The sequence below is a fragment of the Rana temporaria genome, chromosome 3 (assembly GCF_905171775.1).
Source record: "Rana temporaria chromosome 3, aRanTem1.1, whole genome shotgun sequence".
NCBI classification, from domain to species: Eukaryota; Metazoa; Chordata; class Amphibia; order Anura; family Ranidae; genus Rana; species Rana temporaria.
Genome location: NC_053491.1, coordinates 12,886,053 through 12,912,443, shown reverse-complemented (window position 1 = coordinate 12,912,443; position 26,391 = coordinate 12,886,053). Strand labels below are relative to the sequence as shown.

The 26,391-nt window shown below is 49.0% G+C and overlaps 1 protein-coding gene across 3 annotated transcripts in view; it reads right to left on the bottom strand.

Moving 5' to 3' along the window:
- The window catches only part of MEGF11 (multiple EGF like domains 11), a 766,818-nt gene that overhangs the window by 581,206 nt on the left and 159,221 nt on the right, over positions 1 to 26,391 (bottom strand). The gene's annotated exons all lie outside the window — the stretch shown is intronic.

Sequence of the window (26,391 nt, the reverse complement as noted above, 5' to 3'; positions counted from 1 at the left end):
GTGAAGGGGGGCTGAGGACACTGAGGTAAAGGGGGCTGGGATGTGAAGAGGGGTCTATGAACACTGATGTAAAGGGGGGATTGTGATGTAAAGGGGGGGCTGTGATGGGAAGGGGGAACTGAGGACCCTGAGGTAAAGAGGGGCTGGGATGTGAAGAGGGTTCTATGAACACTGATGTAAAGGGGGGATTGTGATGTAAAGGGGGGCTGTGATGGGAAGGGGGAACTGAGGACCCTGAGGTAAAGAGTGGCTGGGATGTGAAGAGGGTTCTATGAACACTGATGTAAAGGGGAATTGTGATGTAAAGGGGGGGCTGTGATGGGAAGGGGGAACTGAGGACCCTGAGGTAAAGAGGGGCTGGGATGTGAAGGACCGAGCTGTGATGTGAAGGAAGGGACTAAGGGCACTGATGTGAAGGGGGTACTGTGGTGTAAAGAGGAGGGGGGAGGTCTGTGATGTGAAGGGGGGTACTAAGGAAACTGGCATAAAGGGGGACTGTGATGTGAAAGGGGGGCTGAGGACACTGAGGTAAAGGGGGGGCTGGTATGTGAATGGGGGGCTTAAAACACTGATGTAAAGGGGGGGTTGTGATGTAAAGGAGGGGGCTGTGATGTGAAAGGGGGCCTGCGGACACTGAGGTAAAGAGGGGCTGAGATGTGAAGGAGGGAACTGTGATGTAAAGAAGGGAATGAGGGTGCTGATGTAAAGGGGGGACTGTGATATAAAGGGGCTGTGATGTGAAGGGGGGACTGAGGGCGCTGATGTAAAGGAGGGACCGTGATGTAAAGGGGGGGGGGCTGTAATGTAAGATGGGTGGACTGAGGACACTGATGTAAAACAGGGCAATAATGTGAAGGGGTGGCTAAGAACACTAATATAAAGGGGAGGCAGTGATGTTAAGGGGGGATTGAGGACACTGAGATAAAGGGGGGCTGTGATGTAAAGGGGGGATTGAGAACACTGAGATAAAGGGGGGCTGTGATGTAAAGGGGGGATTGAGGACACTGAGATAAAGGGGGGCTGTGATGTAAAGGGGGGATTGAGGACACTGGGATAAAGGGGGGCTGTGATGTAAAGGGGGATTGAGGACACTGAGATAAAGGGGGACTGTGATGTAAAGGGGGATTGAGGAAACTGAGGTAAAGGGCGGCTGTGACGTGAAGGAGGGAGCTGTGGTGTGAAGGAAGGGACTATAAACACAGTTGTTAAGAAGAGGGGGGGGACTGTGATATAAAGGGGGAAGCTGTAATGTGAAGGAAGGAACTATAGACACTGATGTAAAGGGGGGGATTGAGGACACTGAGGTAGAGGGGGGGCTGTGATGTGAAGGGGGATTGAGGACACTGAGGTAGAGGGGGGCTGTGATGTAAAGGGGGGATTGAGGACACTGAGATAAAGGGGGACTGTGATGTAAAGGGGGAAGATGTAATGTGAAGGAAGGAACTATAGACACTGACGTAGAGGGGGGCTGTGATGTGAAGGGGGATTGAGGACACTGAGGTAAAGGGGTGGGGCTGTGATGTAAAGGAAGGAACTGTGGACACTGATGTAAAGGGGGTACTGTGATGCGAAGGGGGGGCTGTGATGCGAAGGGGGGGCTGTGAAGTGAAGAGGGGACTAAGAGCGCTGATATAGGGGGAAAGCTGCAATGTAAAGGAGGGGGGGGGGGTAATGTGAAGGATCGGAATCATTGCACAAATATGAGATTTGGACCTCTGCCAGAAAACACTTTTACTGACGGGACCCCCATGAATTTTCATTCAGTTCCCCTCTTATAAATTATTCCAGAACAGGTTTGGCGTGTTCTCTAAATGCTTTTTTCCCCATTGTACCGGCACAATGAACAAGTGGAATAGCCCCCCTTCAGTTGAGTATCATTACTAACGGTTCAAAATGCATTACACATTAAAATAAAGTATATCGGCGAGTTGTTTATAAGAGCAGCGCGGCAATAATGTGACAAAGCTTTATTGTTCGTGAGAAAAATGATACCACTTGAAAATAACAGATACCGCTTAGAGAAGTGCAAACAAGCAGCGATCGACATCCACCAATCACCAATAACCTTTAGACAATCCACTACATGTCAGACAACAAAAGCGTTTCATGTGCCGCTAAATGACGGAGTTTATGATATTTTTTTTTTTACAAAGTACAAATAGGTTTTTAGGTACAATGGCTGAAAGTTACGGCGGCGTAGCGTAGCCTGTTTAGGCTACACCGCCATAAATTAGCTAGGCTAGTAATGATTCTCAATATACTTACCTGCTAATTTACGGCGGCGTAGCCTAAAACGAGCGGGCGTAAGGTCGCCTAATTCAAATGGGTTGGAGGGGGGGCGTGTTTCATGGTAACGAGGCTTGACCTCACGTTTTTTGACGTTTTTTGTCACTGCGCATGCGCCGGGTGACTACATTTCCCAGTGTGCATTGTGGCTAAGTACGCCGTACGGGCCTATTGATTTCGACGTGGACGTAAACAACGTAAATCCCGATTCGCGGACGACTTACGCAAACAACGTAAAAATTTTGAATTTCGCGGCGGGAACGGCGGCCATACTTAACATCACTATTCCACTAGAGCCTAGCACTAACTTTACGCGGCCTATCTCTTACGTAAATGGCGTAAAACTACTGCGTTGGCCTGGCGTACGTTCGTGAATCGGCGTATCCCCTCATTTACATAATCTACGCCGGCCGCAATGGAAGCGCCATCTAGCGGCCATCAGAAAAATTGCAATCTAAGATAGGACGGCGCAAGCCGTCGTATCTTAGATATGTTTAAGCGTATCTCTGTTTGAGCATACGCTTAAACATAAGTCGGCGTAGATTCTGAGTTAGGTCGTTAAGCCGGCCTAACTCTACCTGAATCTACCTAAAAGCATAGACAGGGGCCAATCACATTCCAAAACACTCTCTCAAGAAAAAAAAAGTAAAATAAAAACGCGCTTTATTAAATTCAACCTTCGAGGGGAATTCCACATTCGTTACAAAATAATAAAACGCATACAATCGCTACACAAACCACTTCGTAATTTAATATTATTAGACATGGAAAGTTCATTTTTAATAATCCGCAGACGCTGTGATTTTCTGCAAAATTCAATGCAATATGGCAACTCGAAATCAGATTTTAGGCATCCTCTGCAATTGGGACTTCTTTCTTTCTTTTTTTCTTTTTTTTTTGGTGAGATACTTCCTAAAGATTAATAACTTCCAAAAAGGATGCAGACACTGCAGTTTTTTTCATTAGAACACTAGGCCCCGGATTCTCGTACCTCGGCGCATAGTTATGCCGGCGTAGCGTATCGAATATACGCTACGCCGGCATCGCGCAGAGCGGTGAGCACAGTATTCACAAAGCACTTGCTCCCAACGTCGCGCCAGCGTAACGTAAATTCTTCGGCGTAAGCCGGCCTAATTCAAAGTAAGTGGAAGTGGGCATGATCCATTTATGATGAACCGTGACCCCATGCAAATGATGGGCCGAACGAACGGCGCATGCGCCGTCCCGTGGACGCATCCCAGTGCGCATGCTCAGAATCACGTCGGAAATACTCCCTAAGATACGTCAAATCACTGCATACGACGTGAACGTAACCTACGCCCACCCCTATTCACGTACTACTACGTAAACGACGTAACATACGACGGCTGTTCCCTGGTCCATAACTTAACATGACTTACACCTGCTTTATGAGGCTTAACTTTACGCCGGACGTACGACTTACGTAAACCGCGTATATTAATGCGCCGGGCGCAAGTACGTTCGTGAATCGGCGTATCTCACTCATTTGCATATTCGAATCGTAAATCAATGGGACCGCCCCTTGCGGCCTGCGTAAATATGCGCCCAGGATACGACGGCGTAGGAGACTTACGTCGGTCGTAGGAAGTCTATTTTCAGGCGTACCTAGTTCTGTGGGCACGGCGCACAGATACGACGGCGCACATTGACACTTACGCGGCGTATCTCGAGATACGCCGGCGTAAGTGCTACGTGAATCCGGGCCTAAGAGTGCATCAGGTGATTATAATGAACCAGAACCTCCCATTCAGGAATCAGTCTGGAAAAGAGACATGTGAAAAAAACAGCTGTTTCTTCAAAAAAATAAATAAAAAAAAGGTTAGGAATCTGCTGCAAAGATTGTTAAAATCCCAGGAATCCTCACTGTGAACTGAGTTAAAATGCTTGTAAAATCCTATAATTCACTCTGTTACAGTATTATGTAATGTACAATGTGTGTGTTTCTGTAATATAATTGTGCCAAATACCTTCGTTATAGCGCCGCTCTGCGCTTCTGTGAGCTCTCTTCCCCGCAATTATATTACAGAATTATACACATTGGGCCAGATTCATGTACATTTACGGCGGCGTAACGTATCCTGTTTACGTTACACCGCCGCAAGTTTTCAGCGTAAGTGCTTGATTCACAAAGCACTTGCCTGTAAACTTGCGGCGGCGTAGCGTAAAGCCGTCCGGCGCAAGCCTGCCTAATTCAAATGGGGCGTGTACCATTTAAATTAGGCGCACGAACGTACTGCGCATGCTCCGTTTTGAAATTTCCCGCCGTGCTTTGCGCGAAATGACGTCGCCCCGACGTAATGTTTTGAACGGCGACGTGCGTTACGTCCTTTCGTATTCCCGGACGACTTACGCAGAAAAATAATAATTAGAAATTCGATGCGGGAACGACGGCCATACTTTAACATGGGCTGTCTATTTTTACACCATCTAAATAGCAGCCGTAACTTTGCGACGGGAAAAGCAGACTAGCGACGACGTAAGAGAATGCGACGAACGCGCGTACCTTCGTGGATCGCCGTAAACAGCTAATTTGCATACCCGACGCGGAAACGACGCGAACTCCACCCAGCGGACGCCGAAGTATTGCATCCTAAGATCCGAAGGCGTACGAAGCCATACGCCTGTCGGATCTTAGCCAAATGCCGTCGTATCTTTGTTTGTGAATTCAAAATAAAGATACGACGCGGCAAATTTGAAAGTACGCCGGAGTATCAGCAGATACTCCGGCGTACTTTTTCTGTGAATCTGGCCCATTGTACATTATATAGTTCTGTAATAGAGTGGATTATAGGATTTTACAAGAGTTTTAAACTAGGGCTTATTTTCGGGGTAGGGCTTATATTGCAGCCGTCCTGGAAAATAACACTAGGTCTTATTTTTGGGGTAAGTCTTATTTCCCGGGAAACACGGCTCCACAAAATGCAGTGAGCCAACATTAAATCGATTTATTTATCTATCTATCTATCTATCTATCTATCTATCTATCTGTCTATCTATCTGTCTATCTAATCCTAGTGAATCAAACCAGCTTTCTATGAGTTCACATATGTGCAGTGCGGCGGCAGTGTGAATTCGCTGTGAATTTAAAAAGAGTCCTGTGTATTTTCCGAGCACTGCGGTGCAACTCAGATGCAAATTTCAGGCTCAATTCCTTCTAAGAGAATGCATCTGAATCACACATCATCAGTTTTGAACACAAATTTCAATGGAAAAAAAACAGCGCGCCCCCCCCCCCCCAATCCATACCAGGCCCTTATGCAAGCATGCAGCCTAGCAGGCCAGGAAAGGGGGGGATGAGCGAGTGCCCCCCCCTGAACCATACCAAACCACATGCCCTCAACATGGGGCGGGTGCTTTGGGACATGTTGATGGGGACAAGGGCCTCTTCCCTACAACCCTGGCCGGTAGTGGTGGAGGTCTGCAGGCGGTGAGGGGGGCATACATATCGGAATCCGGTACCCATTCGCCAAAAAAGTGTAATATAATGAGTAAAGACACAATACAAGTTTTTGACTCTGTCATAAAAAACAATGTCCCCCGATGTAGATCCAATGTCAATCATGGCGCCCACCACCACCACTGCTGGACCTGAAAAAAAAAAAAGCTCCGTCCGTGTCGAAGGCTCCCCCTGTCTGTAAGATAGTTCTTAAATAGCTAAGAGGTGGGGCTTTTTTTTCCTATTTCATTTTTCAGGTCCGAAGGTGGTGGGGGGCAGCGTGAGTGATGGATCTACACCGGGGAATATTGTTTTGTTTTTTCTAATAAAGGAATAGTCCAAAACATTTTTGGGGTGAATGGGTAGGCCGTACTCATTCACATAGCTGGGGACCAGGATCTGGGGGCACCTTGTTAAAGGGGGGCTTCCAGATCCCAATAAAACCCTTGCCAGCAGACTCCTACAACCACCGGCCAGGGTTGTGGGGAAGAGGCCCTTGTCCATATGAAAATGGGGACAAGGTGCTTTGGGGGCAGGGGGGGGCTCCCCCCTCTATGATGAGGGCATGTGGCCTGGTATACCATTGTTTTTCTTTCATTTTGGTGTGGGAGTTCCCCTTAAAATCTGTACCAGACCCGAAAGGGCTGATATGGATTGGGGGGGGGACCCCCTCGCTGTTTCTTTCACAATTTTTAATTGACCCCCCCGCTGTCTCCCAAATTCCCCAAATCGCCACTCCTAGCCCATCCCCTCTCAAATTATTACTCCGAGAACAATCCTTACTCCCTGCTGTCCCTCAAATTCCCCCTCCCAATATAAATCCCCACAATCTCCCTGTGGCACCCTCCCCCCCCACCTTATGTGATACCACATTGCCCAGGGCAGCCGCCCCTCCTGCCCCCCCACCTCATGTGATACCACATTGCCCAGGGCAGCCGCCCCTTCTGCCCCCACCTTATGTGATACCACATTGCCCAGGGCAGCCGCCCCTCCTGCCCCCCACCTCATGTGATACCACATTGCCCAGGGCAGCCGCCCCTCCTGCCCCCACCTTATGTGATACCACATTGCCCAGGGCAGCCGCCCCTCCTGCCCCCCCTTGTCCCGGTCCTGCGCACGTGAGACACAAATGAAGGAGAATTTGTCTCAGTCCAGGGAGGTAAAGGAAGGTCATTGCTTGATTTTTAAGGCCTGTGTATCACATAGTACTGGATTTGGTACTTTTTTAGACTGTCATACAAGGGCCTTTAAATGTAGGACAGCCGATAAGGACAGTAAAAAAAAAAAAACCCATGCAAATTATTTTTGCAAGACGTATTGCACTTCCTAATAATATTCAGAGACAGAGATAACCTATAGTCCCCAACGACTTTCAGTGATATTGGATTCCCTATTGATCTTCAATGACAATTACACTTTGTATGACAATAGCGTATTCCATAATGTCACCCAGCAAACAGGAGAACGGCGTTTGTCGGTCACACTGCGCAGGGATAACACGGCGGTGTCATGCAGATGCAAAGTCATTCCAGCTTGACCCATTAAGGATAAAAAAAAAGACTTACAACCTGGATGAGTTTTAATGGCAGCCGCTCCTTAGATAAGGATATTAGAAATCGCTGAGGCATTATATAGCCATATGCTTTTATACAGGTCACAGAACTCCAAGGGACCATTATGTTTTATAGTAAGGGGTGTAGAATAAATATCCCCTTTACATCTCACTGCTATTCATAGTAATGTACAGCCAGACTGATACTGCACTGACAGCAGAAGAAACGTTGCAGTTAGTTGCATTTTCTTAATGATGTTTGAGGATTTTACCACCCATCTAAGCGGCTTGGGCATCATGCACGCCTGGGTCATAGAATGTAAGATTTGAGCATATCTCCTTACCCAGGAGCCACAGGTGCCGCGTACAACCGGACACAGAAGTCAATAGCTGTATGACCCTAGTCTGCATCCAAGGTCGTACATCCATAACCATCACTCTCAAACCCTATGGCCGCGTACACACGGTCGAACATGTCCGCTGAAACTGGTCCGCGGACCAGTTTCCGCGGATATGTCCGACCGTGTGTACGGCCTAGCGGAGAGGTTTCCAGCGGTCAAAAGTTTCTTAGCAAGGTTGGGTTGAAGGACACTAAATTGATACCACTTTATTTTAGTGTCCTTCAACCTAACCGATTTTACAACCTGATTGCCATCTTTATTGTTCATACAATTTGCAATCTGAACAGATTGTACTAGACTGTAATAGACTCTACTGATCTTGGAGCATACAGTTTATTCACTGTACGGGAGAGGCCATTGATTTTATTTACTTTACTATACAGTTGCGTTACCCAGGAATAAAATTATGTTTCTATAGTGATCAGTGGCGGTCCGTCCATAGAGGGAGCTGGAGTGCCGCCCCCCCCCCTGGCTCTCGCACGCCACTGAAAATAACATACATTCATGCATTGCATGAATGTATGTTATTGTTGCCAGCTGCCGCTGGTCTATTCAGGTGGCCGGACATTGAGGGCCGGCCACCTGAATAACAGCAGCTGGTTGGCTGTGCGGAAGTGACTATCAGAGCCAGCGGCTCTGATAGGCTTTCCAAGTACAGCCCTCGTCTCCCGGATGTCTTATCCAGGGAACGTACGGGGGGTGCGTTCCTTGGATAAGACTGACGGCCGTCTCAGCCAATCAGGTTCGCCGATTCTGGTTATCGGTAATCTGATTGGCTGAAGCGTCACCAAGGCGGGAGGAGACATCGAGGGACATCGAAAGAATTAAGGCAAGTGCATTTTACAGGGAACAGCGGCGACAATGGGCACAGAGGCGACAAAGGGCACAGTGGCATCAATGGGCACAGTAGTGACAATGGGCACAGTGGCAACAATTAAAGGGCACAGTGACAAGCACAGTGGCAACAATGGGCACAGTAGTGACAATGGGCACAGTGGCATCAATGGGCACAGTGGCATCAATGGGCACAGTAGTGACAATGGGCACAGTGGCGACAATTAAAGGTCACAGTGGTGACAATTGAGGGGCATAGTGGTGACAATTGGCACAGTGGCGACAATTGAGGGGCACAGTGGCTGCGTTTGATGGCATGGCACAGTGGTGACAATTGGTGGCACAGTGGCTGTGTTTGATGGCATGGCACAGTGACTGCGTTTGATGGCATGGCACAGTGACTGCGTTTGTCATGGCACAGTGACTGCGTTTGTCATGGCACAGCGACTGTGTTTGGCATGGCATGGCACAGTGACTGTATTTGATGGCATGGCACAGTGACTGCGTTTGATGGCATGGCACAGTGACTGCGTTTGATGGCATGTCACAGCGGCTGCATTTGATGGCATGGCACAGTGACTGCGTTTGATGGCATGGCACAGCGGCTGTGTTTGATGGCATGGCACAGTGACTGCTTTTGATGGCATGGCACAGTGGTGCGAATTGATGGCATAGTGACTGCATTTGATGGCATGACACAGTGGTGATAATTGATGGCACAGTGGCTGCGTTTGATGGCATGGCGCAGTGACTGCATTTGATGGCATGGCACAGTGGTGCGAATTGATGGCACAGTGACTGCATTGGATGACATGGCACAGTGGTGATAATGGTGAAAAATGTTGAGCACCAGCCGCCACTGATAGTGATACAACAAGGTGATATGGATTGCTGGGGATAACAGAGCAGCACTGAAGGACTGTCTAGGGACCATGGCAGATAACACTGCACTTTGCTATGAAGATGTTCTGTAGATAGCTGGGGAATACTACACAGAGTTGTAGACAGGAACCAATCACAAGTGCTGATGTGACCAATTTTCATTGGAATTAAAGTGGTTGTAAAGCTCTGAAATGAACAAGAAACAAAGTACAGTAAAACCTTGGTTTGAGAGTAACTTGGTTTGAGAGCGTTTTGCAAGAAAAGCTACATTTTTTTATAAATTTTGACTTGATATACAAGCGATGTCTTGATATAAGAGTAGCGTCATGTCACAACTGAGGTGCCTCCAAGTGTAGCAATATGGTTACATTTAACCACTTAAGGACTGGGCCTATTTTTCAAACTCTGGCCCAGATTCTCGTAGGAGATACGACGGCGTATCTCCAGATACGCCGTCGTATCTCTGAGTCTGAGGCCTCATATCTTGGCGCCTGATTCAAAGAATCAGATACGCCAAAATTACTCTAAGATACGACCACCGTAAGTCTCCTACGCCGTCGTATCTTAACTGCATATTTACGCTGGCCGATAGGGGCGTGTACGCTGATTTACGCCTAGAAATATGTAAATCAGCTAGATACGCCTATTCACGAACGTACGCCCGGCCGACGCAGTACAGATACGCCGTTTACGTTAGGCTTTTTCCGGCGTATGCTCTATGAGGCGTAGATGAGGCGTAGATGAGGCGTACCAATGTTAGGTATGGACGTCGGAACAGCGTCGAATTTTTCACGTTTTACGTCGTTTGCGTAAGTCGTTCGCGAATAGGGCTGGGCGTTATTTACGTTCACGTCAAAACCATTGGCTTTTTGCGGGTTAATTTGGAGCATGCGCACTGGGATACTTTCACGGACGGCGCATGCGCCGTTCGTAAAAAGCGTCATTTACGTGGGGTCCCGTTGGGCGTGGTACCTCCCAATGGGCTATTCTTATCCCTGAAACCTGTAACAGTTTTAGAAGTTCTGCCACCAGTCATTCTGAAGCTATCTAATGGGCTGGGTAACTCGAATGGTCCCCTCTGACCCCTGAAGCCTATAACTATTGTAGAAGTTTTGCCATTGACTATCTGACTCCTTTTGTTGGACTGGGTAACCCCCCAAATGGGCACTTCTCACTCCTGAAGCCTATAAATGTTTTAAACGTTCTGCCACCAGCCATCAGATACTTTGTTAGACTTGATAAACCCCCCAACCCCCCCCCCCCCCCCCGCACTTCTCACCTCTGAAGCCTGTAACTGTTTTAGAGGTTCTACCACCAACCATCCGATACCCTTTGTTAGATTGAGTACCCGCAGTGGTCGCTGTTCCCCCCTAAAGCCTATAACTGCCTTAGAAATTCTACCACAAGCCATCATAATCCATCTGGTGGGCATGGGTAACTGTAATGGCCCCCTTTCACCCTAGAAGCCTATAACTGATTTAGAAGCTCAGCTATGGACCATCTGACTCTTTTTGTTGGACTGGGTAACCCCCAATGGGCATCTCTCATTCCCAAAGCCTTTAAATGTTTTAAAAGTTCTGCCACCAACCATCTGATACTTTTTGTCAGACTTGGTACCCCGCAGTGGGCACTTATCACCCCTGAAGCCTGTAAGTTTTCAAAGTTCTGCCACCAATCATCTGATACCTTTTGTTGGACTGGGAACCCCCCAATGGGCTCCTTTCACCTCAGAAGCCTATAACCACCTTAGACATTCTGCCACCAGCCATCGGAATCCATCTAATACTTGGTAACTCCAATGGGGCCCTCTCACCCATGAAGCCTATAATTGTATCAGAAGTTCTGTCACCAACCATCTCCTTCCGTTGTCCTTCCGTTGTCCTCTGTCTACACTACAGCCTCTGAAATTTAACATATACTGTATTTATTGGTGTATAACACTCACTTTTTCACCCTGCAAATCAGTTGCAAATAGTGTGTGCGTGTTATACGCCGATACTGCAATGTGGGCCGCCTCAGAGAGAACGGGGAGGGGCGCGGGACGAGCGCCTTCAGATTACATACAGCGAGAATCTCCTGTTTACTCAGTGGCCACTGTAATAGGAAGTCTATCATAGAAGCCGGTCCATAAAGCGGGACTTTGTATTAAAGAGGCCGCCGAGTAAACAGGGCATTGATGAGGCTGTATTCATGGCAATTAAGAGGCTGCAGATGGGCATTAAGCAAGCTGCATTGATGGGCAATCGTGAGGCTACAGATTGGCATTGAGTAAGCTGCATTGATGGGCAATGGTAAGGCTGCAGATGGGCATTGATCAAGCTGCATTGATGGGCAATTTTGAGGCTGCAGATGGGCATTGATCAAGCTGCATTAATGGGCAATGGTGAGGCTGCAGATGGGCATTGATCAAGCTGCATTGATGGGCAATTTTGAGGCTACAGATGGGCATTGCTCAAGCTGCATTGATGGGCAATTTTGAGGCTGCAGATGGGCATTGATCAAGCTGCATTGATGGGCAATTTTGAGGCTGCAGATGGGCATTGATCAAGCTGCATTGATGGGCAATTTTGAGGCTGCAGATGGGCATTGATCAAGCTGCATTGATGGGAAATTTTGAGGCTGCAGATTGGCATTGATCAAGCTGCATTGATGGGAAATTTTGAGGCTGCAGATGGGCATTGATCAAGCTGCATTGATGGGCAATGGTGAGGATGCAGATGGGCATTGATCAAGCTGCATTGATGGGAAACTTTGAGGCTACAGATGGGCATTGATCAAGCTGCATTGATGGGCAATGGTGAGGATGCAGATGGGCATTGATCAAGTTGCATTGATGGGCAACTTTGAGGCTGCAGATGGGCATTGATCAAGCTGCATTGATGGGCAATGGTGAAGTTGCAGATGGGCATTGATCAAGCTGCATTGATGGGCAACTTTGAGGCTACAGATGAGCATTGATCAAGCTGCATTGATGGGCAATGGTGAGGATGCAGATGGGCATTGATCAAGTTGCATTGATGGGAAACTTTGAGGCTACAGATGGGCATTGATCAAGCTGCATTAATGGGCAATGGTGAGGTTGCAGATGGGCATTGATCAAGCTGCATTGATGGGCAACTTTGAGGCTACAGATGGGCATTGATCAAGCTGCATTGATGGGCAATGGTGAGGCTGCAGATGGGCAATGATCAAGCTGCATTTATGGGCAATTTTGAGGCTGCAGATGGGCATTAATCATGCTGCATTGAAGGGCACTGATCCTTATTTTTCTTCAAGGACTATTATTTAAAAAAAAAAAAAATTCCCTGAAACTTCCCTCTTAAAATGAAGGTGCGTGTTATATGCCGATAAATACAGTACTTTCAGCACTTGAATATTTCAGACAGATTTGTATTTGTGTAAAGCCAAATCTGTTGAAGTTCTGGATTAGGAAGCCGGATCTTATTATATGTAGACATTTTTTTTTAATTTTTTTTACCCTTTAAACGTTTTCAGCATTAAACTGATCAAAGCCGTTCTTCAGACTCATTCCTAGTGATCCTGCCTTGATAAAACACACAGCCGAGATATAAAAACAGACAATCCCACCCTCTCATTATCTCATTTAGTGATGCCGCCTCATTATGATATAACTGTTTCAATACAGCACCAGGCTAAAAATACATGAATGCACCTATGAATATGTATTGAGCTGTTTAAACATTAATGCTTATTAGTTCGTACAATGGGAGGCTGAGCATTTTCAATCTGGCCAGCAGAGCACAAGGCTGCACAATTATACCTTTCAGATATGGATATGAAGGGTTTCACAAAGATACTCCGTCCTGGACACAGGCATGAAAAGTACAAAGGAAAAAGCTGATCTTCTAAATCAGGGGATCTTAACTACTGGGCTGTGACCCACTCCGCGGGCTCCCTTTCTCTGGGCCTCCAGTCAGCTGCAGATCTCTTACCCTCCCACAGTACCACCCCGCTCCCATAGTACCCCCGACCTCCCATGGTGGTTAAAAGTGCCCAAGGTTCCCTCAGTGCCCATCAGCCACCCACAGTGGCCCACAGCTTGCCTCAGAGCCTCCAGCCCTCAATAGGACCCCCAACATCCAAAAGTGTCCCACAGTGCCCTCCAGCTCTCTCCAGAAATCTCAACCCTTATAAGGCCACCATATCTGCTGCAGAGTCTCCTAATCCACTCTACCCCCCAACCTCCAACAGTGTCATACAGTGCCCATCGGCTTTCTCTAGAAACCTCATCCCCTACAGGGTCACCATATCTGCTGAAGAGCCTCCTAACCCACTCCACCCCCAACCTCCAACAGTGCCCCCCAGGTTTCTCCAAAAACTTCATCCCCTACATGGCCACATATTCACTGCACAATCTACTAACCCCCCCCCCCCCCCCAACCTCCAACAGTGTTCCACAGTGACCCCCAGAGCTCTCCAGTAACCTCATTCCCTACATGACCACCATATCTGCTGCAGAACCTCCTAACTCACTCCACCCCCCAACCTCAGTGTCCCACAGTGCCCTGCCACCCAGCATTTCCCAGAAACCTCAACCCCTACAGGGCCACCATATCTGCTGAAGAGTCTCCTAACCTACTCCATCCCCGAACCTCCAACAGTGTTATACAGTGCCCATCGGCTTTCTCTAGAAACCTCATCTCCTACAGGGTCACCATATCTGCTGAAGAGTCTCCTAACCTACTCCATCCCCGAACCTCCAACAGTGATATACAGTGCCCATCGGCTTTCTCTAGAAACCTCATCCCCTACAGGGTCACCATATCTGCTGAAGATTCTCCAAACCCACTCCATCTCCCAACCTCCAACAGTGTCCCACAGTGCCCCCCAGCATTTCCCAGAAATCTCAACCCCTACAGGGCCACCATATCTGCTGAAGAGTCTCCTAACCCACTCCACCCCCAACCTCCAACAGTGCCCCCCAGGTTTCTCCAAAAACTTCATCCCCTACATGGCCACCATATTCACTGCACAATCTACTAACCCACCCACCCCACCCCCCCCCCCCAACCTCCAACAGTGTTCCACAGTGACCCCCATAGCTCTCCAGTAACCTCATCCCCTACATGACCACCATATCTACTGCAGAACCTCCTAACTCACTCCACCCCCCGACCTCCAACAGTGTCCCACAGTGCCACCCAGCATTTCCCAGAAACCTCATCCCCTACATGACCACCATATCTGCTGAAGAGTCTCCTAACCCACTTCACCCCCCAACCTCCAATAGTGTCCCACATTGCCCCCCAGCATTTTTCAGAAACCTCAACCTCTACAGGGCCACCAAATTTTCCGCATAGTCTCTTAATCAACTCCTCCACCTCCATCCCAGCTCCAGCATTTCATCTAATTTATTATCATACTTTTGAGTATAAACGTAATTTTTTTTACTGTTGGGGGCATGGAGGATTTTGGTAGAATTTACCGGCCCATGGTCTCAGAAAGGTTGAGAGTCGACCAGTAAGGACAGATTTTGTCACCCATGTTGGAAAATGTTTACAGTGTAAAAGATCCAAATGTTAAAAAACAATATTTGGAGTAGCGGCAGCTTGTTGTTAGAGGACACTTATGCAAGTCCTAGGTGCTACCATCCCATTATTTTGGATTCTTTTAAGTTCGCCACTATTGTAATTCGGAGATTCGGGTACATCCAAATCTCTGTATAATGAAAAATGTGTCTGACTTTTGATTCGGAACTAAAGGTCTAATTTACAGTATGTAATTGATATGCAATATATCGCGGGTGCTACCTTTGAAAGTCCCTTCACCAGTGGCGGTGCGTCCATAAAGGGCGCACGGGCTCCGCCCCCTCTCTCCTGCCACCTGTCTATCACCATAGATTCATGCATTGCATGAATCTATCTATGGTAGCCACCCCCTATTCAGGTGCCCGGCCCCTTTTCGGGCGCCGGGTACTTGAATTACAGCGGCAGGGTATTTTATGGAAGCACCTGATTAGAGCCGTATGCTCTAATTGGCGTCCAAAAAGGTGAACAGCGGGCGCCACGCTGGACGCTCGCAGTTCATTCAGCGTTATGTTAGGAAAGCAAATGAATATTCACTTTCCTAAGGCCCCTTTCACACGTGCGGACCGTATGTCCGCTTTTTCATCCATCCGTTTGCGGATGAAAAAGGGACATACATTGGTCCCTATGAGATTGCGGATGAACATCCGCTGACACCCGATCTCGTCCGCCTCCGCAATGATCCGATTCTGCAGACCGAAGAAAACACTGGGGTAGATTCAGTAACATCTGCGCTTTTATTACGTAGGCGCAGGGCACCATTTTTGCCCTGCGCTCCCGCAAATTTTCTGCGCTACCCGCGATTCACGGAGCAGTAGCTCCGTAAATTGCGTGTGCGCTCCGGCAAAATGCCCGGTGTAAGCGCGCGCAATTTAAATGATCCCGTAGGGGGCGGGAATCATTTAAATTAGGCGCATTCCCGCGGCGATCGTAGAGCGCATGCTCCGTCGGGAAACTTTCCTGACGTGCATTGCGGAAAATGACGTCGCAAGGACGTCATTTGCTTCAAAGTGAACGTGAATGGAGTCATTCACAAATCACTTACGCAAACTACGTAAAATTTAAATTTCGCAACGCGGGAACGACGGGTATACGTAACATTGGCTGCCCCTGCTAATAGCAGGGGCAGCCTTACGCGAAAACCGACGTACGCAAACAACGTAAACTGCGTACGCAGGGCTCGCGTAACGTTGTGAATCGGCGTTAGTATGTAATTTGCATACTATACGCTGAGCACAACGGGAACGCCACCTAGCGGCCATCGCAAGAATGCAGCCTAAGATATGCGGGCATAAGAGCCTTATGCCACGCATATCTTAGGCTGCAGTCGGCGTAACGAGGTTCCTGAATCAGGAGCATTCGTTACGCCGGCGCAAGTAAGCAATTGCGCTGCGTAACGATGGTTACGCAGGCGCAATTGCTCTCTGAATCCAGGCCACTATTTTTCCTTCCGTCTGCGGATTGGATGAACACGGACAGACGGTCTGTATTCATCCGATCCCCCCATAGAGGAGAGCAGAGAAAAGACAGGGCGGTCCCTGCACAGTGTGCGGGGACCGCCCTGTCATCCGCCAGCTCAGCGGGGATCAATGGAGCGATAACCGCTGAGCATACGGAGGTGGATCATTACTGATCCGCCCCGTGTGAAAGGGGCCTAACACTGAACCGCCTCTCAGCCAATCAGGTGCTCGGATCTGTTACCTCTCGCCTGATTGGCTGAAACGACAGGCTCTGTGATTGGACTCCTATCAGGTGTCCAATCATAGCAGAGGATGGGAAGAGAGGACGGGAGAAGACATCGAGGAGCGTGGAGGGCATGGGACACAGCTCACCGTCTGCCGCCGTCACCCGCTGCCCCACCGAGACAGGTAAGTGCAGGGCGGGCGGGGGATGCACACTGGCAGCATTTAATGGGCACAGTAGTGGCAATTGATGGGCACACTGGCAGTATTTGATGGGCACAGTAACGGCAATTGATGGGCACACTGGCAGCAATTGATGGGCACACTGGCAGCAATTAATGGGCACAGTAGCGGCAATTAATGGGCACACTGGCAGCAATTGGTGGGCACATTAGTGGTAATTGATGAGCACTCTGGCAGGAATTGATGGGCACAGTAGCGGCTATTGAGGGGCACACTGGCAGAAATTGATGGGCACAGTGTCAGCAATTAATGGGCACACTGGCAGCAATTGATGGGCACAGTAGTGGCTATTGATGAGCACACTGGCAGCAAATGATGGGCACAGTGGCGGAAATTGATGGGCACACTGGCAGCAATTGATGGGCACACTGGCAGCAAATGATGGGCACACTGGCAGCAATTGATGGGTACAGTGTCAGCAATTAATGGGCACACTGGCAGGAATTGATGGGCACAGTGTCAGCAATTAATGGGCACACTGGCAGCAATTGATGTGCACAGTAGTGGCTATTGATGAGCACACTGGCAGCAATTGATGGGCACACTGGCAGCAATGGATGGGTACAGTGTCAGCAATTAATGGGCACAGTGTCAGCAATTAATGGGCACACTGGCAGCAATTGATGTGCACAGTAGTGACTATTGATGAGCACACTGGCAGCAAATGATGGGCACAGTGGCGGCAATTGATGGGTACACTGGCAGCAATTGATGGGCACACTGGCAGCAATTGATGGGTACAGTAGTTGCGTTTGATGGGCACAGTGGCGGAATTTTATGGATACAGTGGCTGCGTTTGATGGGCACAGTGGCTGCAATTGATGTTTTTTTTTCAGTTTGTTTGTGCCCCCCCAAACATTTTGAGCACCAGCCGCCACTGCCCTTGTCTGCAAAGATTTAGCAAGCAAAAGGTTCGGTTTGACTTCTACACGTTCTAGCCAGATCTGAAAGTTCTTGATACTCTGAGAACTTTAGGATGTTTTTAGGAACAATAGAAAGAGTTTTTTTCAGATAGTGGGGAAACTTTTACCACAGTGGTCCACGCTGCCGCTACGGGGGTGAGAAGGCCTCGTGTGGCACTGCCCACCTCCTGCTAACAAAGGCATCAACTGGAGTCCGTCAAAGCCAATTTGCAGCGTATTGCGTGGGCCACCCGCTGTGTTGGCGTATCTGAGCGTCTTACCACCGCACAGACTCCAATACTCTGCTAATTTATGGCCACCTTTGCCTCACCTCTCTTGTAAAGTTGGTATTGGAAGTTCAAGTCAGAGAAATTGATTTTTTTCCCCATACGAGCCTTTGAAGTATCCGGACTCCGCGGCGGGTCTACAGATGTTTACGGTTTCCTGTTCACCAGAAAAGTAACTATAATATGTAATGTGGAGTCGTGTTCTCCAACTTTATAACATTTTCCAACTTCAGATACCTCCCGCTGTGCGTCAATATATCTCACGCATCCCCGCGGTGTGCAGTTTACTATCAACGTCTCCTCGACCGCGTCTAAATATATCTGAAAGATTTCCGAAAAATCATATCAGGATTGAAACTTTTGTTTCCAAATCGTGTTTGTAAAGCTTAACCTTTTTTTTTTTAGCTAAAATAATAAACATGATTTACTTACTTGCTCTGTGCAATGGTATTGCAAAGAGCACCCCCGAAACCTCCTCTTCTGGGGTTCCCCCCGTAGGCGCTCTTGGCTCCTCCTCTTTTATGTGTGAGTACATATCAAGCTGCTGGTTATGGTAGCCACCTGCAGGCTCGCTCCCAAGCTGGGCTTTGTGCATCCGGAGAAACACACAGGGCCAGATTCTCAGTCAGCGGCGTATTTCTGCGGCGGCGTAACGTATCCGATTTACGTTACGCCTCCGCAACTTAGACGGCAAGTGCTGTATTCTCAAAGCACTTGTAGGTAGATTCACAGACAATTGCCTAAACTTGCGGCGGCATAGCTTAGCATGTTTAGGCTACGCCGCCGTAAGTTAGCTAGGCAAGTACATGATTCTCAATGTACTTGCCTGCTATGTTACGGCGGCGTAGCCTAAAGCGGGCGGGCGTAAGGGCGCCGAATTCAAATGTGTGTTAGGGGGGCGTGTTGTATGCTAATAGTGCTTGACCTGACGTTTTTTGTTAACTGCGCATGCGCCGGGCGCCTACATTTCCCAGTGTGCATTGCGGCTAAGTACGCCGTACGGGCCTATTGATTTCGACGTGGACGTAAACAACGTAAATCCCGGTTCACGGACGACTTACGCAAACTACGTAAAAAATTTGAATTTCGACGCGGGAACGGCGGCCATACTTGACATTACTATTCCACTAGGGCCTAGCTCTAACTTTACGCGGCCTATCTCTTACGTAAACGGCGTAAAAGTACTGCGTCGGCCGGGCGTACGTTCGTGAATCGGCGTATCTCCTCATTTACATATTCTACGCCGACCGCAATGGAAGCGCCACCTAGCGGCCATCCAAAATATTGCAATCTAAGATAGGATGAGCTAATTTGCATACTTGAAGCGGAATTCGACAAAAGCGCCACCTAGCGGTCAAAAAAAATGCTTCTGTCTGCTGTGCCCCCTGTGCTCCTTCATCCAGAGTAGGGGGCGCTCTAATACAGGAGGTGTGTTACCGGCCAGATCACCAGGTGAAAAAAGAAAAATAAATCCTTAAAAAAAAAGAAAACAAATGCATATATGAAATTTTTGGATTCATGTTTAACTACTTGCCGACCTCCCGCTGTCATTCTAGGTCAGCTCTCTCGCAAGCAAGTAGGGGCGCGCGTGCGCCCCCGACTCCCGTGCCCGGCGGGCGCGATCGCCGCCGGGCACACGCGATCGCTCGTTACAGAGCGGGAACCGGGAGCTGTGTGTGTAAAGGGTCCTGTCAGCGGAGGAAATGCTGATCCTCTGTTCATACAATGTATGAACAGAAGATCAGTGATTTCCCCTAGTGAGGCCACCCCCCCCCCACAGTAAGAACACACCCAGGGAACATACTTAACCCCTTCCCCGCCCCCTAGTGTTAACCCCTTCCCTGCCAGTGCCATTTTTATAGTAATCCAATGCATTTTTATAGCACTGATCACTATAAAAATGCCAATGGTCCCAAAAATGTGTCGAAAGTGTCCGAAGTGTCCGCCATAATGTCGCAGTACAAAAAAAAAAATCGATGATCGCCGCCATTACTAGTAAAAAAAAAATATTAATAAAAATGCCATAAAACTACCCCCTATTTTTTAAACGCTATAACTTTTGCGCAAACCAATCAATAAACGCTTATTGCGATTTTTTTTTACGAAAAATATGTAGAAGATTACGTATCGGCCTAAACTGAGGAAAAAAAATGTTTTTTTATATCTTTTTGGGGGATATTTATTACAGCAAAAAGAAAAAAATATTATTTTTTTTCAAAATTGTCGCTCTATTTTTGTTTATAGCGCAAAAACTAAAAACCGCAGAGGTGATCAAATACTACCAAAAGAAAGCTCTATTTGTGGGAAAAAAAGGACGCCAATTTTGTTTGGGAGCCACGTTGCACGACCGCGCAATTGTCAGTTAAAGCGACCCAGTGCCGAATCGCAAAAAGCACTCTGGTCTTTGACCAGCAATATGGTCCGGGGGTTAAGTGGTTAATACCGCTTTAAAATTCCGGCCTCTTCTTGGATATCAGTCTGCTGGGGTGACCTGGAACTTCAATGTCAGGCTTTATGGCGCCCCCATGATTTCTAATGACGGACGCCCGCTAGTGAACGCTGATCAGTATAATCAATATGCGCAGTGCTGTACACTACAATCAGTGTAATAAATGGCTGCTCTCCCGTATAGGACAATAAGCACAATGCCGAGCCGTGCCGCCATAACACTTCAATCAGGAGAACTTACAGCGCCATTTCTATACGATTTTATTAATGTATTCTGAAGGCGGAGCGCTGTACACGGAAATCACTGTGATCAATGGCTGGACGGCTTTGTACCACAATTAGTACGATCCGAGGCCGTTCTAGTAAATAGGTATCGGTGTGATCCATTGGTGCATTACACTGTGACATCACGGCTCCCAAATGCTCCTCTGATAGGAATAAATCCCTCTGCCCCTCTTTCCTCCTATTTTTTTAAAATATAAATAAAAAATTAAAATTACAAAGAAAAATAAAAAATTTGCGCACATGCTAAAAACTGAGGCCTAGATTCACGTACGGCCGATCTACGCTGCGCGGGCGTAGCGTACCGTATTTACGCTACGCCGCCGCAACTTAGAGAGGCAAGTGCTGTATTCACAAAGCACTTGCTCCCTAAGTTACGGCGGCGTAGCGTAAATGGGCCGGCCTAAGCGCGCGTAATTCAAAGTAGGCTGTAGGTGGCGTGTTGTATTTAAATGAGGCTTGACCCCACGTAAATGCATGGCCGAATGAACGCGCGCATGCTCAGTATCGCGTCGTATTTACGCCCAAAATTACGTCGGCTCAATGCCTGTGACGTGAACGTAATTTACGCACAGCCCTATTCGCGTATGACTTACGCAAACGACGTAAAAAGATACGCTTGTTCCGACGTCCATACTTTGCATGGGGTGCAAAGTCTAGAGACCAGCTTTATCTTTACGCCGGCGTATCTCTAACGTAAACGGCGTAACTAATTGCGACGGGCGCACGTACGTTCGTGAATCGGCGTATCTAGTCATTTGCATATTCTACGCCGAACTCAACGGAAGCGCCACCTAGCGGCCAGAGTAAATATGTACCCAAGATACGACGGCGTAGGAGACTTATGCCGCTCGTATCTTAGCCTAATTTAAGCGTATCTCGTACGCTTAAATTTACGACGGCGCAGATTCGGACTTACGACGGCGTATCTACTGATACGCCGACGTAAGTCTCTGAGAATCTGGCCCTGAATTTTTTGTTATAAATTACTGTTAGAAATTACTGCGTCAGCCTGACGCACCGCTACACCGATCTCGTTAAAGAGCCTCCGATGGAGGCACGTTACCACGTGATCAGCCGTGTCCAATCACGGGCTGATCGCGGTGTAAACAGGAAGAGCCGTTGATCGGCTTTTCCTCACTTGCTTCTGACAGATGCGAGTAGAGGAGAGCCGATCGGCTGCTCTCCTGACAGGGGGGGTCTGTGCTGATTAATTATCAGCGTAGCCCCCCCCCCGGATCCCAGGACCACCAGTATGCCGCCCAGGACCACCAGGATGGCCATCCACACTGGACCACCAGGTATGCCCCCCCTAGACCACCAGGGATATGCAAATCTGTGCCCAGGCAGCTGCCAATCAGTGCCCACTCACAATGCCTACCCCTGTCAGTGCCCCCAGGGATGCCTATCAGTGCCGTATATCATTGACCATCAATGCCACATATCAATTCCCAGCAGTGCCGCCTATTAGTGGCCATCAGTGCCACGTATCAATTACCATCAGTGCCCAGCAGTGCCGCCTATCAGTGGCCATCAGTACCAGCAGTGCCGCCTATCAGTGCCACCAGCAAGTACCCATCTTTGCAGCCTTTCAGTGCCCATTAGTGTCGCCTATCAGTGCCCATCAGTGCCACCCATGAGTGCCCATCAGTGCCGCCTATCAATGCCCATCAGTGCTGCATATCAGTGCCACCCATCAGTGCCGCCTACCAGTGCCCATCAATGCCACATATCATTGCCTATCGTCAGTGCCCGCTCATTGGTGCCACCTCATCAATGCCGCCTTATCAGTGCCCATCAGTGAAGGAGAAAACTTACTTATTTACAAAATTTTATAACAGAAAGAAAAGCAAAACTTTTTTTTCTTCAAAATAGTCGGTCTTTTCTTATTTGTTCAGCAAATAAAAATCGCAGAGGTGATCAAATACCACCAAAAGAAAGCTCTTTGTGGGAACAAAATGATAACAATTCTGTTTGGGTACAGTGTAGCATGACCGTGCAATTGTCATTTAAACAGCGACAGCGCAGAAAGCTGAAAATTGACCTGGGCAGGGTGTTATTAACCACTTGCCACCCGCCCACCGTCTCGACGTGGCTCTTAAACCACATGATCGGCCATGTCCAATCATAGGCGGTTTCATGTAAATACGGGAGGTGACGGCAATTGGCTCTCATCGCCTCATACTGTCAGTGTGTTTTTATGGCATTTTTATTATTTCTTTTATTTTTTTACTAGTAATGGCGGCGATCTGCGATTTTCAGCAGGACTGCGACATACAAATTGGACACTTTTAGGACCATTGGCATTGATACAGCGATCAGTGCTATAAAAATGCACTGATTACTGTGTAAATGTCACTGGCAGGGAAGGCATTAACACTAGTGGTGATCAAGGGGTGTTCCCTGGGAGGTGTTTCTAACCGTGGGGGGGAGGGGACTGACTGGATGAGGAGAGAGATCGCTGTTCCTAATCACTAGGAACAGCAGATGTCTTTCTACTAGGGGTGCAACGGATCAAAAAACTCACGGTTCGGATCGTTCCTCGGATTCACGGAGTCACGGATCGGATCATTTTTCAGATCGGCAAAAAAAAAAAATCTCCCCCACTGTAATATCCACATCTCTCCCCCCCCACCGTTCACCCCCCCACCAACTATAGTACCACCTCGGTGCAGACACCCCTCCTCCTCTCAGTACAGAGACCCCCCCTCCTCTCAGTAAAGAGACCCCCCCTCCTCTCAGTAGAGAGACCCCCCCCTCCTCTCAGTAGAGAGACCCCCCTCCACTCAGTACAGAGACCCCCCCTCCACTCAGTACAGTGACCCCCCCCCCCTCCACTCAGTACAGAGACCCCCCCTCCACTCAGTACAGTGACCCCCCCCTCCACTCAGTACAGAGACCCCCCCTCCACTCAGTACAGAGACCCCCCCTCCTCTCAGTACAGTGACCCCCCCCTCCTCTCAGTACAGAGACCCACCCCTCCAGGTAGTACCGACAGACACTCCCCCCCCCTCGGGCAAGACAACCCCCCCTCGGGCAAGACACCCCCCTCAGGTAGTACAGACACTCCCCGAGCGGTGTGTCCCACGAGTGCAGGCTCCTCCTCTGTGGGTGTAAACAGAGGATTGCCGCCGCCGGGTGTACCAAGATGGCCGCGGCTCCGGAGCTAGGCCGAAGCCGCGGCCTTTCCTAATGTTATTCCTGCGGCTTCGGAGCTAGGCCAAAACCGCGGCCTTTCCTAGCGTTATGGTCCCGGCTCCGGAGGTAGGCCGAAGCCGCGGCCATAACGTTAGGAAAGGCAGCGGCTTCGGCCTAGCTCCGGAGCCGCGTCCGTAACATTAGGAAAGGCCGCGGCTTTGGCCTAGCTCCGGAGCCGTGGCAATCCGCGGATCACAGTGTGTTCCGATCCGAAGGGGGTGACCCTGTTCGGATCACGGATCAACTGTGATCCGTTGCACCCCTACTTTCTACACGCACCCCTACTTTCTACACCCCTGCCAGGACGGGGGATCAGTCTGCTTACATTGACAGATCCAGTTTCTGGCTCTCTTTCCAGCGATCAAGGGTGGCCGGTGGACATCGCGGCCGTCGGCCACACCCATTGGGTCCCCCCCGCCATGCAGCGTGTGTGCACGTGCCTGCTATGGCTCTTAAAGGAGCCGACGTACAGCTACGGCGATTTGCGGGAACATGCCGACCTGTCGCCGTATAATGACGGCGGCAGGTCTGCAAATGGTTAAAGGTGTTCTTCTTTCTCATCTTAGAAGGTTGGGCGGTGAGATATGGTGTAGGGTGGGGACACATGCTATGGTTACCATAATCCAGAGCTGCACCACTATGCACTGCAAACAATGTAACACAGCACTATGCAACCAATATAATCCATGGCTGAAATATTACTCAGTGTAATCCATATGGCTCAATGCTTCCACATACATGCATGTTACTTCAACACAAAATGTACAGATACTTTATGATCTTCTTCTCAATAATACAAGCCAATCACCACAATCCTGAGCAGTCCACCACACCACAGGTGGCAGTTCACACTGACTGACGAGACATGACATACTATAAAGCACCCGCGTGTTAGATCTTCACTCTGGATGGTGGTGGAGTAGGTATCCCCGCATGACATAGTACTCTGAAATATACACCGATCATCCATAACATTATGACCACAGAGAGGTAAAGTGAGTAACATTGATTATCTCTTTTCAATGGCACCTGAAAGTGGGTTTGATATATTAGGCAGCAAATGAACATGTTTTCCCTGAAGCTGATGTGTTGAAAGCAAAAAGAATGGGCAAGTGCAAGGATTTGAGTGACTTTGACAAGGGCCAGGTTATGGTAATGGCTAGATGACTGGGGTCAGAGCAACTCCAAAACTGCAGCTTACATGTATGTGGTCATGTTCCTGGGTTTGCAGTGATCAGGACTGACCAAAGGTGGTCCAGGGAAGGAAAACCGGGTCATGAGAGGCCATGGCTCCTTGATGGAGGTAGGGAGGGGAAGGCTCATTGATGGAGGTGGGGAGGGAGAGCTCATTAATGGAGTTGGGGAGGGAAGGTTCATTGATGGAGGTGGGGAGGGAAGGCTCATTGATGGAGGTGGGGACGGAAGGCTCATTGATGGAGGTGGGGAGGGAAGGCTCATTGATGGAGGTGGGGAGGGAAGGCTCATTGATGGAGGTGGGGAGGGAAGACTCATGGGTGGAGGTGGGGAGGGAAGGCTCATGGATGGAGATGGGAGGGAAGGCTCATTGATGGAGGTAGGGAGGGAAGGTTCATTAATGGAGGTGGAGAGGGAAGGCTCATTGATGGAGGTAGGGAGGGAAGGTTCATTGATGGAGGTGGGGAGGGAAGGTTCATTGATGGAGGTGGAGAGGGAAGGCTCATTGATGGAGGTAGGGAGGGAAGGTTCATTGATGGAGGTGGGGAGGGAAGGTTCATTGATGGAGGTGAGGAGGGAAGGTTCATTGATGGAGGTGGGGAAGGGAAGGCTCGTTGATGGAGGTGGGGAAGGGAAGGCTCATCGATGGAGGTGGGGAGGGAAGGCTCATTGATGGAGGTGGGGAGGGAAGGCTCATGGATGGAGTTGGAGGGAAGGCTTACTGATGGAGGTGGGGAGGGAAGGCTCATGGATGGAGATGGGAGGGAAGGCTCATTGATGGAGGTGGGGAAGGGAAGGCTCATTGATGGAGGTGGGGAAGGAACGGCTCATTGATGGAGGTGGGGAAGGAACGGCTCATTGATGGAGGTGGGGAGGGAAGGCTCATTGATGGAGGTGGGGAAGGGAAGGCTCATTGATGGAGGTGGGGAAGGGAAGGCTCATTGATGGAGGTGAGGAAGGGAAGGCTCATTGATGGAGGTGAGGAAGGGAAGGCTCATTGATGGAGGTGGGGAGGGAAGGCTCATTGATGGAGGTGGGGAGGGAAGGCTCATTGATGGAGGTGGGGAGGGAAGGCTCATTGATGGAGGTGGGGAGGGAAGGCTCATTGATGGAGGTGGGGAGGGGAAGGCTCATTGATGGAGGTGGGGAGGGAAGGCTCATGGATGGAGGTAGGGAGGGAAGGCTCATTGATGGAGG